At 34.2% G+C, this 6000-nt stretch overlaps 1 protein-coding gene and 1 non-coding gene across 7 annotated transcripts in view; one reads left to right on the top strand and one right to left on the bottom strand.

Annotated features, from left to right (window-relative positions):
• The window catches only part of LOC135223457 (guanine nucleotide exchange factor DBS-like), a 743217-nt gene that overhangs the window by 216324 nt on the left and 520893 nt on the right, over positions 1–6000 (bottom strand). The gene's annotated exons all lie outside the window — the stretch shown is intronic.
• Trnan-guu (transfer RNA asparagine (anticodon GUU)) lies at positions 3096–3169 on the top strand. Its single transcript has one exon. It is a non-coding gene; the product is annotated as a tRNA-Asn (tRNA).

Here is a 6000-nt window from a genome sequence, read left to right as displayed (position 1 = left end):
TACTACAAGGTAAGAAAGAGCAATAAAAACGTGAACGATACATGACCAAATACCTAAATAGGTCATCTTAAAGGGTGAATTTAAATCTATTTCTAGTTACCTATACACGATGAGTTTCCTTTCATTTCAAACTTAATGCCATTTATACATCTAATATTTTCCTCATCAGTGTATTCCTATATGTAGATTTTCAGTAATATCCCCAGAGTACGAAAGTGTGAGCTTACAATTTTTCCAAAAGATTCAAAGGCTGCTATTGCAGCAAGGATATGAATCCTATCTTTCCACTCGGAACACAGAGGTAACAAAATCTAAGAATAAAATTATAAGAGACTCAATATGTGAAATGGCTCAAGAAGAATGTTCGGGTATAAAGGAAACCTTTACTTAATAGTGACTATGAAAAAGCGATAATTTCCCTTAGTAAATGGATTAGGAAGAATTGACAGCGTCTTCGCTAAATCTAGAGTAAAAGCAAACTGAAAAATTCTTAAGTATAAGAGAGAGAGAGAGAGAGAGAGAGAGAGAGAGAGAGAGAGAGAGAGAGAGCCTAAATACTAAACTAATTTTTCTATGCATTGTTATTTTTGTTACAGTTAAATAAATCTGCAGTTTAGGAAAACATGAGGTCAATGAACTCACAGTTTCTAGCTACATCTTTTTGTAATTCGCAGCCAGTGCTGTAACCCAAACAAAAATAAAAATATTTAAAAGGAAAATGTTTTGAAGAGATACTTTTCCTACTACGTATCCCATAAGAGGAAAAACAACAATGCGTGATCCGACCTCCAGCTTCCTCTGGGCGCGTGCTAACACCTTCAGTCAAATAGAGCGCTGTTTCACCAACGAAAATTAAGATAAATACGCTACATTATATTAGAAATAATTGTTCTGTACTGTTTAACATGCACATTACTTATTTTTTACATTTTCATTCCAATAAATAAATCATAAACATTCTATCCTAAAATTCCTATATCTTTAACTCAACGCGAAACACCTTTATCAGACCTTTTTAGGCTTTCCAATAGAACCTCTTACCTCCCCAACAATAACAACAACAAAGTAGTTTGCAGGCTTACTCCCCGAGTAAGCGAAAACAGATGACGGAAAATTTACCGACTAAACTTCAAAAGGATTAAGTACCTCTGATGAATGCAAACATCCGGGTTATTCTTCTAATAAATGTCTTTATTTTAGGATAAATTATCAGAAGGATAATCAAGATATCCAAAAAGCAAACTGTACCGGATGAACTAAGAAACAAACGAGTCTCACCTCAAGGTTAATAACCTTTAATGGAGTTTTGAAAACTACAAAAACTCGGGAATAAAATTCAAGAGATTTTCGTGGTCCGGCTGGAGAGAGAGAGAGAGAGAGAGAGAGAGAGAGAATAACACCAGACCGAAATTCCGTTGATGACCAAAAGCACGATGAGCATCGGACAGCTGCTTAGAAATACCAGTTTGCTTGAGAACCAAGTCATTAGAAGAATTGAGAGAATTCTGTATAAAATCAATTCTGTAAATGCTGCCATTATAATACCAGAAACTAACCTCTACTGAGATGTCAGTAAGAAGTGTAGAATGGGCATTCTGCAACAGGAAATATCAAAGGCATGAGTTGCATGGGGAATGCATTCCAAGCACCAGACGAGCTGAGACCTGCAAAACTTTCACCCAAGCAATTTCCTCTCCCTGGAAGCAGACACGAAGCAAGCATGTTATATCACTTAGGGAATGGTGTCCTTTTGCGAGCAAACCGTATTAATGTATACACCCAGCAAGTATAGGGTGTATTCTATGGTGTCCTTTGTAAGCAAACAATATTAATGTATATACCCAGCAAGTATAGGGTGTATTCTATAGTGTCCTTTGCAAGCAAACCATATTAAAGTACACCTAGCAAGTATAGGGTGTATCTATGGCGTACTTTGCAAGCAAACCATATTAATGTATACACCTTGGAGGATTATTCCTCCAAGGTATACACCCATAGGGTGTATTCTATGTTATGGGATTACTTAGAACAAGAAGAAGGCAGGATGTATTTCTCTGAGTCAACAAAGCAGAAAGACTCACTTACTCTGGCAACTAAGAAACATTAACCAGGAAGACTGAGGATAATGTTCATGTTACTTAGTATACAAAGCAATGGTGAAACCAGGTTGTTTGAAATACAAGAAAATACAAACCGATTACGGGGTATACGAAACTTAGTAGGAAGTAGAAGGAAGAGGGAACTTTCCGAAAAGATGACAGACAGCTGGGAAGGAGAAAATACAATAAAAAAAATAAAAATAAATAAATAAGATCTTGACTTCTAAACACTGTTAAAATTTATGTCAACTTTAGCAGCGGGGAACGCAATACTGTAAATTCACCGTGCTGTATGCAAAGGCAATGAAATTAGCGTCGGTTAAGTGTTTCGTCTTTGTCTCGACTTATAAAAGGATAAAGAGAACAGGCAATTGCAGTTCCCTTTTTTTTAATGCCATCCTTTACTGGGAACAATAGTATATAAAAATAAGATGACGTTTGATCATAACAAAAACAGACCGGGAAAAAATCATGTTTCCAAGATGTGGTCCAAGGAAAAAAAAATAATAAAAAAAAGGGCAATGAAATTTATTTTTCAAAGAAAACAACCCCACATCATTAAGGGACGAGAGAGAAAAAATGAATAGAAACATCTCGGCCGCCGTAATCTTCAGATGTTAATTCAGCTTCGTGCAAATTAACCTCATTAATTTTTACGCTGAGGCCAAAGCTAAGCAGGGGGGGACCACATAAAAGGATTCCCGCATTTTTGCTGAACTGCATTCCTCAGTACGTTAAATCATGGCCGTGGTTAAATCCCCTGAGCATTACTATTACAAAAACATGGGGCATAATATTGACACATTTTATTCAAAGGTAAGTATTATAATGATAGAATCTTCACGATGAAGAGAGAGAGAGAGAGAGAGAGAATATATATATGTATATATATATATATATATATATATATATATATATATATATATATATATATATATATATATATATATATATATATATGCAAAACTTAGAGGAGACGTTTCGCTAACCTTCCAAGCCTCCGTGGCACAATCGGTTAGCGCGTTCGGCTGTTAACCGAAAGGTTGGTGGTTCGAGCCCACCCGGGGGCGGTAGACTTTTTTTTCTGATTTTTATTTGTTTACTTTCGTAGAACTACCAATGATAAAATATTCAGCGTAAACATAAAATATGAAGTGTAAAGTGCTTGTTCCAAATGATAATTTGTTAGAATATATTGTATATGTATGTATGTATGTATGTCAATATATGTACGTATATATATGTATATTTATATGTATGTATATGTATATATACATGTATGTATGTATGTCAATATGTATATCTATATGTATGTATATATAATGTATACATTTACATGTATGAGTGTATATATATCTGCATATTTTCATACTTAACAGACGAAATTTGTATTTTCTCCATAAGAGAGAGAGAGAGAGAGAGAGAGAGAGAGAGAGAGAGAGAGAGAGATACACTCCAGTCTTTGATGCAGAATCACGCTCATGATATATCTTCAGGGATGACCATATTCAACTTGATTAATAACATGAGATAGGAACTGAGAGAGAGAGAGAGAGAGAGAGAGAGAGAGAGAGAGAGAGAGAGAGAGAGAGAGAGAGAGAGAGAATAAAATGCCCATCTGAACTCGGGCGAAACTCGGTTACACGAAGTTCCCGACAAAAAGGGAGGTAGAGGCATAAAAGTGCCTCGGGGCTATGTTAGTGCTTTAGGTAGAGGTCGCAGAGATCATAAATGCTCAGAAACTGACAAAATACAATTTTATAACCATTAGAAAGTACATATTTGTTATAATAATAATATTAATAATGCCAATGGAAATTATACCCATAATCATAGGAACACTAGGCTCGATCCCAAGATCCCCGAAAAGGAATCTGGAAAAACTAAGAGGCCGAAGTAGCTCCAGGACTCATGCAGAAGTGTGTGCTCCTAGAAACGGCGCACATAGTAAGAAAAGTGATGGACTCCTAAGGAGGCAGGATGCAACCCGGAACTCCACACTATAAGTACCGCCCAGTCGAATTGGAGGACTGTGAAAATAATAATAATAATAATAATAATAATAATAATAATAATAATAATAATAATAATAATAATAATAATAATAACTTTATGGTTATGAATGCAAAAATCACGAAAATTACATAATGTTCGATTATTTTAACAACATTTATTTTCATAATTTTCTTATGAGACTGATATTCAATTTTTAAAAAATCGTACAATAATTATTAAAAATGTACGCGCGTCTGATACCCTTAAGACGGTATGTCCAAGGTAAAGAGAGCCTCTCTTTACTTTGTGTAAGTCCAGGCCAGGACCCACGGGTCTAGGTAGGCGAATGAGATCACAGACATCGTTATACAAAGTCATCAAAGAGCAGGAAGAGAAATGACAATAGTTATCACAAAGTAACCTACAAAATCATTGCAAGTATAATCATTACATGTTTATGAAATGAAGCAAGAATTATTTATTATTATTATTATTATTATTATTATTATTATTATTATTATTATTATTATTATTAATTCCACTTGAAATAGTGTCGTACCTATCGACACTCCCGCCTGTGAATATAACTCCTTTCGGGAAACCAATTGCTCTTAATAACTATTATTATTATTATTATTGTTATTGTTATTGTTATTTGTTATTATTATTATTATTATCGACAATAATACTATATATACTTCCCAAATCACCTTCACGGGACACAACCATCGTCTGATTCGCAGAGACCCAAATCCCAGCCCCTTCCCCCACAGCGTCGACCATTAATAATAATAATAATAATAATAATAATAATAATAATAATAATAATAATAAGAATAAATAGTAATAAATAATAATAATAATAATAATAATAATATCATTTATTTCAGCTCAGGGCCATATACAAAATAAAGACAGTAACATGCACAATCTAGATACACGAGACAACATGATAAAAAAATGAATAAACGGCACTATCAACACAATAGCTGAGGTAGTATAAAAGATAGTAATCAAAATACTGGTAATATAAATAATAATATTGGAGAGAGAAAAAATGCATTGAGAGTCATAATAGTTAGTGCGCAGATTATATAACTTAAATTTCAGCTAGAGACCTTAGGTGGTTGCAGAAGTCAGGTCCAGAGGGCTAAATAAGAAAATTGAGTGTGGAATTATACAGAATGTCCATAAAGTCCCAGTACCATCCTGGACAATAAATACTTGCAATGGTACTGGGACTTTGTGGACACCCTGTGCCCTTGGCGACTTACAGGTACGGCTACTTTAAATGCCATCACTGCACCAAGTCCTGTGATTACTCGGCGCGTAAATCAGTCGGATCTGTTTTTCGGAACTGTGGTGTTTTTTTTTTTTTTTTTTTTTTTTTTTTTTTTTTTTTTTTTTTTTTTTTGCCCGAGTGAATAAAAAGTTGAAAGGCCCAAGCAAAACGCAGCTTTATAATGGAATCAAAAGTGAAATGACAATGGCCGTCCTAAAATAACGCGGGAAAAATAAACTTCAAATCAACACTGGTGTATTTCGCGGGCGACAACATGTTGACCTTTCCGAACGAGGTCATCCAATCGCGCAGGCCAATTATATATATAAATAAAAAAAAAGAATACTTTGAGTAACAAATTGGCTAAACATAAGCGACATCAGCAGCAATTAATAATAACAACGGCGACGCCAAAATGGTATGTATTGAAAATGTAGATTTTGTCGCTTTGAACTTTTTCTTAAATCTTTTTTTTCCCAATTCCATACAATTTTGTCGTGTCAGACACTTCCGGTAAAAAAAAAAGTTAGTATTCTATATTTCAAAATAAAGTAGTGACAATTCTATCCATATATCATGCGGCTGGACATACAGTCGACAAATAATAATAATAATAATAATAAT

This window comes from Macrobrachium nipponense, chromosome 10, assembly GCF_015104395.2.
Source record: "Macrobrachium nipponense isolate FS-2020 chromosome 10, ASM1510439v2, whole genome shotgun sequence".
Taxonomy (NCBI): domain Eukaryota; kingdom Metazoa; phylum Arthropoda; class Malacostraca; order Decapoda; family Palaemonidae; genus Macrobrachium; species Macrobrachium nipponense.
Note: the sequence above shows the minus strand (reverse complement) of the source record. Positions and strands in the feature narration are given on the sequence as shown.